The sequence below is a fragment of the Oreochromis niloticus genome, unplaced genomic scaffold (genome assembly GCF_001858045.2).
Source record: "Oreochromis niloticus isolate F11D_XX unplaced genomic scaffold, O_niloticus_UMD_NMBU tig00008498_pilon, whole genome shotgun sequence".
NCBI lineage: Eukaryota > Metazoa > Chordata > Actinopteri > Cichliformes > Cichlidae > Oreochromis > Oreochromis niloticus.
The window spans coordinates 1-11,742 of NW_020329232.1; the positions used below are offsets into that span (position 1 = coordinate 1).

The following is an 11,742-nucleotide window of genomic DNA, read 5'->3' on the forward strand; positions in this document are numbered from 1 at the left end:
TTTTGCGGACAATCCTGCATGTCACAAATAAATGACACAAAGCTCATCTGTGGCTGTGCACCATTCGTGTGCGTTGGCTCCCTCTATGGTACGCGCCTCATTCAAATGTCGCCGCACATTTAAAATTGCAGGGTGTCTTTACACTGTCATAGCTCCTAGATAGATTTCTCAGAGACCTGAAAATCGCTGTGATTATTCACCATAGCCTGCTGATTCTTACAGTGAAAGAACAATGTCAACGTATAGCATCGTGGTTACTTTAATTGTGTTTGTGTTTTTTTAAATCAAATCCTACAAAATATAATAAGCAATTATGGCAGCTCTAGATAAACATGGCATTTACGATAAGTTTCAGTCCGGTTTTCGTCAGTTTCATTCCACGGAGACAGCTCTTCTTAGGGTCTCAAGTGATATCTTGATGGATAATGATGCAGGAAAATGCTCTGTTCTACTCATGTTGGACCTCACATCAGCTTTCGACACAGCTGACCATCACATCCTCATTGAAAGGCTGAAAAAATGGGTTGGTGTATCTGGAACTGCATTAGAGTGGTTCTCCTCTTATCTCCATCACCGATCCTTTTCTGTGGCAGTCTCCGATTTTAGGTCATCCTCTACCTCCCTTACTTATGGTGTCCCTCAAGGGTCAGTTTTGGGGCCTTTATTGTTTTTAATTTATCTTCTTCCCCTCCAGCATATAATGGGCTCTTTTGAGGACATTTCTTATCATTGTTATGCTGATGATATTCAGTTGTACATTTCTTTTATGCCCGAGGATTTATCTAAGCTTCAGCGTCTGAATGATTGCTTAGATTTGATCAAACGTAGGACGGCTGCAAATTTCCTCCAGCTCAACGAGGGAAAACCAAAGTCCTCGTATGCGCCCCTGATAGATTCCTATCGCAGATAGTGAAAGCCCTTGGTCCTCCCTCACTCTATGTTAAATCCTCTGTCAGGAATTTAGGTGTCACCTTTGACTCCAGTTTCACATTGGATGGGCATGTGAAATCTCTGGTTCGGTCTTGTTTTTATCATTCAAGAAATGTGGCTAGGCTAAGCCCGAATTTATCTCGATCTGAACTGGAGATTGCTATACATGCATTTATCTCGTCACGCTTGGATTATTGCAATTCGCTGTTTATGTGTCTTAGCAAAGGTTCTCTGGATCGTCTGCAGGTTGTGCAAAACGCTGCAGCTAGGCTTTTGACAAAATCCTCCAAGTACTCACATGTGACACCGTTGTTATCTCAGTTACACTGGCTTCCTGTTAAATTTAGAGTCGATTTTAAGATCCTGGTCTTGACCTACAGAGCTGTGCATGGACTGGCACCTGCCTACATCTTTGATCTGCTACAGCCTTATGTCCCCAGCAGGTCTTTGAGGTCATCTGATCTGGGCTTACTTGCTATAAAAAAAATACTAAGAGGAGGACTAAGGGTGATAGAGCTTTTGCCACTGTGGCCCTAGACTGTGGAACTCTCTCCCCCAAGCATTAAGAACTGTGGACTCAGTAGCTGTTTTTAAAACACAACTCAAAACTCACCTTTTTAAAACTGCTTTTGGTTAATTTTTTGCCTGTTTTATTTAGTCTTTTTAAATCTTTTTATGACTTGTAATTTTATGTGCAGCACTTTGTGATTCTGTCTTGAAAGGTGCTATATAAATGAAACTTTATTTATTTATTATTTATTTATTAAAACAGGACCAATTGCGACACAAAACCTCTCGCACACTAACACAAACTCTTTATACAGATACAGAGCTTTACATGTATAAATAAGGCAGACAAAAATGCATAAAACACAAGCTATCAACAGATTGTTGGTGGACAGCATGTCACTTTATTTTGGTTTTATCTTGTTTCTTTTTGGTGTAGCCTCACTAAACAAAATGTTTATAAAAATGACCACTTTTATTATGAACACTGGCTCAAAATCCACCGTCAGTGATAAAGAGTAGACATCAGAAGCAAAGTTCTGCCGACATCATCACACCTCCCACCCTCAAGTGGAGGTGGCGGAGAGGAGGCACTTGGAGTTTCGGTCGAGAAAGTGTCCGTGTGACTGAGTCCTGTCCCAGCTCTGCTTCAAGGTCTGTCGGTCCAGCTTGTTGAGGGCCTGAGAGCAAAGACGGATATCCTGGACCAGCTCTGACAAACTGTCCAGGTCTTCACTCTCCCAGGGGCCAGAGACCTGACACCTGCAGGTTAAGCAACAAAGAGACATTTTATTTCATATCCATAATTTCCATTTTTCCCCCTATAAATATTTGACATCCAAATGTAGCCTATTAGCTAGCATCCAGTAACGTTTTCTGCTCCATAAAAGGGAAAATTAATTCACAACTAATCGTTTTTGTTTTTGTTTTTTTATCTTTAAACCACACTTCTATATTGTAATGTCTGTGTGTGTACTCATCAAGCAACACCTCTGTGCATACATACTAAATGTTCAAACTTAGAAATGTGTCAAAAGGAAACAGACGCACAGCAAGACACAAACTGTTGCCAAGTACAACTTTGCACAGGTGATAAAAACATCAAATATCATCAAATTGTGAATTAGTGTGAAACGGTGAATCTAAGAATAGGCTCCCAAACAGTCATATCCAGAACAAATTACTTTTAACACATCAATGAGTAAGCAGGCATAGGGATTGGACAGCCTGGTTCTATCACAAGGGCCATAATATATTTGCCACCGCTGAGTTACAGTAAAGAGTAGGGGGCGATAGGCAAGACTTACCTTTACTAGCACTGATGGTTTGGAGCACCATCTCAGCAGCGCCACGGTCGTGCAGCCGAGCCTGCTGATACAACAGCTTCTGCTTCTCCATCTCTTTTTCCTTTGTTAGAAAGGTGACACATATCATTGCAGACCATCTAAAATGAAACTGCTAAAAACTTGAGGAGACTAGTGGAAGATTCAAGACCGATTGATCACCTACTTCAAAACTCTTCACTTCTCCATCGTCATCCTCTTCATCATGGCAACTCTGAAGGAAGGGAGAAAGGTGAAAAAAGCATACAAACTACAGACTGATTACTTCGGATAGATATAGCCACATCAGCGACGGGAAGTTCCAAAGCACTGAGGCATCAAACTGAGTATTTTCGGTGTCACCATCTTTGTTTTTTTAAACCAGATGTTACGAATGATGGGGAGGGCCGGTATCTGCTGCTTTGTGCAAAGATGAACAAGATGAAACTTGCCAGAGTTCTACAAAATGACCTGCAGAAGGCCCATCCATCCATCTCCCCAAGCAGAGAAGCCCAGACCTCCCTCTCCCCAGCCACCTCCTCCAGCTTGTCCGGGGAAACACCAAGGCGTTCCCAGGCCAGCCGAGAGATATAATCTCTCCAGCGTGTCCTGGGTCTGCCCCGGGGCCATCTCCCGGTGGGACATGCCCGGAAAACCTCACCCAGGAGGCGCCCAGGGGACATCCTTGTCAGATGCCCGAACCACCTCAACTGGCTCCTTTCGATGTGGAGGAGCAGCGGCTCTACTCTGGGCCCCTCCCGAATGGCTGAACTTCTCAGCCTATCTCTAAGGGAGAGGCCAGCCACCCTTCAGAGGAAGCTCATTTCCGCCGCTTGTATTCACATCTCGTTCTTTCGGTCACTACCCACAGCTCGTGACTATAGGTGAGGGTAGATCGAACGGTAAATTAAGGGGCCACTGACATGAATGTCTCTGATCAACAATCAACAAACGACTTTATGATGGTGGCCTGGGGACAGAGCTTCCTCTTGTCAACCCTCTGCTGACTGCCCAGCACCGTCTGGCATTTGCCGTAGAATACCAGAATGGTCCACCACTGGTGCCCTGTGCTTTTCACAGATGATAGCAGGTTCACCCTGAGCACATGTGACAGATGTGAAAGGGTCTAGAGAAGCTGTGGAGAACATTATGCCGCCTGTAACATCGTTCAGTATGACTGGTCTGGGGGAGGCATATCCATGGACAGACGCACAAACCTCTAACAGACTAGGTAATGGCACCCTGACTCCCATTAAGTAATGGGATGAAATCCTTGGACTCACATCAGACCCTATGGTGATGCATTGGATCCTGGGTTCCTCCTGGTGCCTGACAATGCCTGGCCTCATGTGGCTCGAGTATGCATGTAGTTCCTTCGGAATGACAATGCCTGATACCACTAACTGCCCCCCATGCTCGGCTGACATAGATCCAATAAAACACCTCAACTTTTCCAGAAGTTCGGTGATACCCTGGTCCGGATCTGGCAGGAGATCCCCCAGGACACCATCCGTCTTCTCATTAGGAGCATGTCTGTCAGATCTTTCTGTCTGTCAGATCCATGCACACTTTGCCTGGCAAAGTGTGCAGTGAGATTGAGTCTCACATGCTTTAATTTTTTATTCGATGTGTAGGTGTTCACCACAAACAGTTTTTTATTTTTTATTTTGGGGAACTTGGTTGATCCTAAAGCTAAACACACCATTCTTTGTGTTTATATATATGTCATGATCCAGGTCAGTGTTCAGTGGTTTTCTGTCCTGGCCTTGCGCTCTGCATCTGCCTTTTGGGGTGGAGCCCTGGTTCAACACCTACACTTCTCCACGCGTTTTCCATCTGTGGCATTCAGCAAGACAGTATTTAAAACCAGTGTTGCCATCAGTTCTTCACCAGTTCGTTTCTTTGTTCATGCCAAGTACTTGATCTCTTTTGTGCCTTTAGCAATCTCGTCAAGTCACCACCTTACTCCTTCCTCTGGACGCTGGTCTCCACAGTCAAATCCCAGCTTCATTCTGCAACTTGCTTCTCTCGACTTAAATTACTCACTGCTCTCACCTGCCTGTCCTCCTGCCTGCTGCTTCCTCTGCATTACTAGAATACAAGGCTGGAACCCAACTCACTCACTCAACACTCAGAGGGCTACCCGCCTCCAGAGCCACCTGCAAGACTCCTCGTCAGAGATTTCCCTGCCACGTATTCATGTCTCACCATAGTTTATTCTGTGATTTCAATAAAACTTGTGAAATCTTATTTCCGCTCTGTATTGTGTCTGCACTTATGTTCACTCCCACGTACTGCTCTCCCGGCCTTGACAGCATGAAGTGTCTGAAGAAATATACCCAGCAGACCCAATTCGGAGTGCAATCACTAAGCAGTGATATATTAACAGTGTCCTAAACCAACAACAACTCTACCATCCAGAAGACTAGTTACTAGTGCAGCTGCTAGTGCTACTGTTAACAGTGCAGCTGCTAACATTTGGTTAATTTGCCACAGTTTGGTGCATCTGTTTTTAATTTCTTTTCCCTCTCTTAGCTTTTCAGGCCACACTAAACTATTCTACACTGAAGGTAGGGGAGGTGCCAGTTGCAATAAGTGATTTGATTAGGCAGTACAGCGCCCTGCAAGTAATCCATCAGCCCAAAAGCATCATCCCTGGTCGATGACATAAACAGCACGCAGAACAATAACAGGTTTTTTTACCGTCTATGCTAAGCCAGCTATGTGAGTTTCAATTCAAAAGTGTTTAGTGTTGGTACTCAGCAACAGATACCTTAGCCATGATGTCTGCGTAGGCCATGTAGAGATGATCCTCATCCAGTTTACTGCAAAAACAAACACATTCACCAAAGTTAGCACAATTATAGCTGTATTAAGGAAAATAATTTTGGTGCACCACTGACTGAAATGACATCTTCTCATTTAACAGTTTTTCATTATTTTGATGAATATTTACATGTTTTATATTTCAGATTCTTTAAAATAGCCGCCCTTTGCTTTGATTACTGCTTTGCACACTCTTGGCATTCTCTCTCCATGAGCTTCATGAGGTGGTCACCTGAAATGGTTTTCCAAAAGTCTTGAAGGAGTTCCCAGAGATGCTGAGCACTTGTTGGTCCTTTTGCCTTCCCTCTGTGCTCCATCTCATCCCAAACCATCTCCATTGGGTTTAGGTCAGGTGACTGTGGAGGCCAGGCCTCCATCACTCTCCTTCTTGGTCAAACAGCCCTCGCACAGCCTGGAGGTGTGTTTGGGCTCATTGTACTGTTGGAAAATAAATGACGGTCCAACTAAACACAAACTGGATGAGATGGCATGTCGCTGCAGGATGCTGTGGCAGCCATGCTGGTTCAGTGTGCCTTCAATTTTGAAAAAAATCCCAGCAATGGTGTCACCACCAAAGCACTCCCACACCATCACACCTCCTCCTCCATGCTTCACAGTGGGAACCGTGCATGTGGAGACCATCCGTTCACCTTTTCTGCGTCACACAAAGACACGGTGGGTGGAATCAAAGATCTCAGATTTGGACTCATCAGACCACAGCACAGATTTCCACTGGTCTAATGTCCACTCCTTGTGTTTCTTGGCCCAAACAAATCTCTTCTGCTTGTTGCTTTTCCTTAGTCGTGGTTTCTTAGCAGCTATTTGACCATAAAGGCCTGATTCACACACTCTGAACAGTTGATGTAGAGATGTGTCTGCTACTGGAGCTCTGTGTGGCATCTATCTGGGCTCTAATCTGAGCTGCTGTTAACTTGCGATTTCTGAGCCTCGGGACTCGGATGAATGTATCCTCAGCAGCAGAGGTGACTCTTGGTCTTCCTTTCCTGGGGCGGTCCAGTTTTGTCATAGCGTTTTTTCCTGACTGCACTTGGGGACACATTCAGAGTTTTAGCAATTTCCCAGACTGACTGATGGGCTGTCATTTCTCTTTACTTACCTCATTGGTTGTTGCCATATTATAAATTAATACAGTTGTCAAACAGGGCTGTCAGCTGTGTACCAACCTGACTTCTGCACAACACACCTGATGGTCCCAACCCCATTAAGAAGGCAAGAAACTCCACAAATGAACCCTGACAGGCACACCTGTGAAATGAAACCATTTCAGGTGACTACATCACGAAGCTCCTTGAGATAGATGTGCTTGAAGCTGTTGTCCTGTGAGCTGCCTATCACACAAGCTGTTAACTCTCAGAACCTTGTCCTGTGATTCAGTCGTGTCTTTGGGTCTGCAGACCTCTTCCTGTCACAGTTTGTTTCTCAGTGCGTTTGATGGTGAAGGAAACTGTACTCACTGACACTTTGACTTTCTTTGTCAGGACAGACCTACATTTTTAAGTGTTATGATGGTCTCTCTCTCTTCCACTGTTAATGGTCTTTTTCTCACCATTTTTGTAGCAACACACTACTTACTGCAGTACAGTACTGTTCAGCTGATGCTCACAAGGGTATGGCACCAACACTGCTTTATGCAGACAGAGGGGGTTGGAATTAATCCAAGTTGGAACACCTGTAGGAATTAGTAGCAGCAGCTTTCAAGGCTTGATCAACCTTCACTGCTGCAGAACAGCTTTGAATTGTTAACCCATGTTGTGTCCCTGAAAAAGGCCTTTTGGTATAATTCTGAAATGTACATTATTTTTCAGTTTTGGGTAACCTAACCTCTGGCAGCTCACCACTTACCTTTGTACCATTTCAAGCTATTCATTGGACTTTAACGACATGAACTGCAACAAATAACTGGAAAAATAGGGACTTTTAACAGGTAGTGTGTAAAATACACACCATTTTTCTGTTAGGGCTGTTCTGCTGAACAGCTGGATGAGCTGATGCAGGGGATCTATGTGTTTGTGTTTCTGCCCCTCCTCTTCCTCAGATGGCTCCTGTTCACCTGGTTTCTGAAATCAACACACATTCACAAAGTGCTAAAACTCTGCTATACACTGAAGAAATTAACACATAATTTGCCTTCAAAACAAGCAAAAATTCCAGAGTAGTCAGAAGAATTCCACTCGTTTTGTTTTTTTTAAATGAAATGAACTTACAGCGAGGTCTTCTATGAGTTTATCTTCAAAGTAGTGCTCCTCTGTCTCCATCCAGGACTTTTCATAGCCCTGCAGGAACAAGTTTACAGCCCGGTGCCTAGTATGAGAGAGATACATGGATGACTAATAACTGTTTATCTACCCATCTTCTGCTGCTTATAAAGGGCTGCACTGTAGGTGCAACATATATCCACAACCTTTCCTCACTAGCCCGAGGTGTGGCTGTAGATGAGGGTGGGAAAATAATAAAGTGCAGAATTTTAAATATTTCTTCTTCATTTTACATGTGTGTGTGTTTGAGAACATACCTTGGCAAGTTATAGAGTGGTGCCATCCTGAAGCAAGCGACGACATCTCTCTTCCTCTGTTTTGAAAGCAGTTTGTGCCACACAGCCTTCTTACTGCGCTGAGGATGCTCCACCTGAAGACACAAACTGAACCACTCAGTATACTAGATATTTAGTTGGTGTACCTTACCATCTGGAAGCCATATTATCCTGGAGAAGTATGTGGTCAGCTTTAATGAAGACCAATCAGCTAGTTTAAGAGGACCGTGGGGTACCTTAAAGCTATACTCTCTACGTTGGCACAAAAATGCGCAAAATCAACTCAAACTTGAATATATAGACCTGCTCCAGGTGGAAGAGGACATGACCAATATCCAGGATTCTCTCCACAGTCTTCTCTGGGTCAGTAGTATCCTCATAGTGGTTTGGGAGGTCTCTGTACAGAGCCATCTGCCAACGAATTGCTGGGTCCTCTGACTTTGTAAGACACACAGAGGAAATGCATGACTCTATTGGCCCATTCACAAGGTTAAGCACCTTTGTGAATATATAAATATATAGTACCAACCAACATCTACCAACTGGTTTACATCTGTCTCGACTTTAACAAAACAAAAGCCAAAACACAGAAACACCACATGTAAAGCTCATGATTCAGTAGCTTGTATAACTACCTTGCTGGCAATAACTTGAATTGGTTGTTTTTTTGTATGACTTCGTAAGTCTTTAAAATCATTGTGGCAGAATTTTGGCCCACCCTTGTTTATAACGTTGCTTCAGTTGATTTAGGTTTGAAGCCATTCATTTACGCACAGCACTCTTAAGGTCCTGCTACTTTCAGTATTTCAGTCACTCTATAACTTCAGATTCAGTTCTTTCTCCTGCTGGTGTGTTTGGGATCATTGTCCTGTTTCCTGACCCAGTGTGGGTGAAGCTTTAGCTGTCAAGTAGATGGCTTCACATATGACTCTGGAATATACAGTGTATCAAAAATAAATCATACACTTTCAAAAGGCTGTATTTTAAGCTTACACTAAATTTAAAATACATGGCTGAATATAAAGTTTTACATACAAAATGTTCAATGTTTATGAATAATCAATGAAATACGTCATCCCATAGTTCACTGTAGTCACTGCAGCCACTGCTGTTGTAATGCAATTGTTCCGGGTGAATGGCTGCAGAATGAAAGCACTTTGAAATCGAATGATTCTTTTTGATACAGCCTGTACTCTCCCGTACAGACGAGTTTAGTGATGTTAGTGGGATAGGGGCTATGTGGAGTGATAGAGTTCCTTCAATCACTTGTTGACAGATTGAATTTCCTATTCTATATCTTTCGGATAACCTATGATATCACTGTGAAGTAGCCTTATTTATCTTATGGACATAAAGGTTCATCAGTTCGTTTAGGTCCTCTTACTCTAGATTTGTGTGAAATTTAAACTGAATCTGAGTACTTGACTCTAAATTTTGCGAGTTTGCCCACCGACCATCAAAATCGAATCACTTCATCCTTGTGCCAGATTTGAAGAATTTCTCTTAAACCAGTCCTTTGACATTACTTTCACAAGAATAAGATAAACTGACAACAACCTGACACCATGGCAAAATCTAAGCCCAGAGGCATAATGTGTAAGTATACTTTAAGTAACTTGTGTCCTTTTCTTACCTTTCCTTGTAAATGTAGGTTGTTCCTGATGACCTCTCGAACTTCGTCCTCTGTGTCTTTCTGCAAAAGAATTATTAACTTCGATCAAACAACAGGTATTCTGTGACCTACAAAATCCTATCAAAGATGTCATGAGCAAAAAATATTTATTCAGTAATTAGTAATGAAAATTTTACAAAGCTAAGGCAGAGTTATTTTGCTGTTACTAAAGGTTGACCTCAGGAATACCAATACTGCAAATAATTGATTGTTATTGTCATACACCTCACCCCAACCAGTCATGGTAGATTTTTAAAACAAATAGACATGTAAACATTATATCAAGCAAATATAGAATAGAATAGAACAGAATAGCTTTTTATTGTCACTGTTACAAGAACAGTGAAAGGCAGTTTGGCATCTCTCCGTGTGTGTAGAGTACACAATAGCGAATGTATTTACACAATAACAGACAAATTTACATTTACACAAGAAAAGATATGGTTGGTGCACCAGTTATTGGTCGTGTCCAAATTCATGGGCTGCATCCTCCTGAGGACCCGGCCTGAGCGGTCTACGTGGGCCGGGTCCTCAGAAGGTCGGGTAGGCCGGAAGTAAATGGCTGGGGAAATTGGACGGTCTAGCCTTCTGGTTAGCGTCACCGCTGTCTCGGTGGAGTTGAATAAACTCAGCCGCCTGCTCCTTGCTATCTAAATTATAACAGGACGCTGGCGTAAACTGTCGACCATCTCACACTTTTGTTTAATTGGTTTTCTGTTTGACGTTTGGTCAGCTGTGAGAAAACCAAGGAGGAACCCACCCGGGGGATTAATAAAGTTTTATTTTATCGAATCTAATCCCTTTAATCTCAGCCAAACCGATTTACTGACGAACAAATAAAACACTGAAAAAAGCCAAACAATATCATTTCTAGCTTGTCTAAGTGACTTACGTTTAACCAGAGTAGCGAAAGTCCGCGGTGATCTGAAAATGACGTGCCGGGAGTTGTGCCGTTCTCGGCGGCTTCAGTGGCCCTGGAGCTCCCGGCTAGCTATCGAGCTAAAAAAAAAAAAAAAAAAAAAAGAAGAAGATAAATATACCAGAATTGCGCCCATTCCATTGGCCGCCCTCGTGGCTCATGGGAAAGTGACAGGCCCTATGGCGGAGATTGAAGACAGGGGGCAGTGGTTCGAATCCCATGCGGACCATTTGTTGGGGATACATACCAAACAAACAATAATAGTCCCTGGCTCTGAAATTCACCTGCTACGCTTGCTTAGAAGCCTACAGGCGAGCCTATAGACGGGCTCTCTCTGCCTTTTTACCGCTGTCCCAAAATCCCTCAACTTTTACCTCAATATTGCTTCTTAGCCTTGCTACCCACCGCCAAACACGCCAGGCATTGTCGCTTTCTCAATCTCTTCTTCACGTCTGAACAAACGCTCAATTTTGCCTTCATTAACACAAATTATACATCAAAACGTAGGTATTTTTCTTGCCTTTCACAAAATGCCACCGTCATTATCGCAGGAGTTGCCGTTTTCTCGCAAATGGCCTCCAAGCAACACAAAGTCAGAAACGTCCCCATTTAAAGTCTATGGAGACTTCAGTGAAAATGACAGCTGGAATTCTGTAACGGAGGCGTTTTCAACTCCTCATATCTCCTAGATGTATTTTTCCTTATAGACCTGGAAATCGCCTTGATTTTTTTTTCTTTTTTAATTAAAGCCTGCTGATTGTTACAGTGAAGGAATGATGTTGACAGGCCGTGTATTTTTGGTGTTACAGAACATTTTTGTAATCCTATAATATATTATAGGGCAGGCTGAACGCGCTTTGGGAGCGGGAGACCCGGGTTGAAAACTAGCCAGTGGCAGTATCGATTATCTTTCCCTAATTCACTTTATAATTACAAATTGTCAACACTTGAACATTCCCACGTGTGTTCTGATCAAAACAGTGCAAGAATGAGCTCTTTAGCTTTTGATTTACAA

At 43.0% G+C, this 11,742-nt stretch overlaps 1 long non-coding RNA gene across 1 annotated transcript; it reads right to left on the reverse strand.

Annotated features, from left to right (window-relative positions):
* Positions 1 to 5,471: 5,471 nt before the first annotated feature.
* On the reverse strand, positions 5,472 to 7,609 carry LOC109198051 (uncharacterized). Its single transcript, XR_002059035.2, has 2 exons — positions 7,551 to 7,609; positions 5,472 to 5,584 (listed from the first exon to the last, which is right to left on the reverse strand). It is a non-coding gene; the product is annotated as an uncharacterized LOC109198051 (long non-coding RNA).
* Positions 7,610 to 11,742: the final 4,133 nt, after the last annotated feature.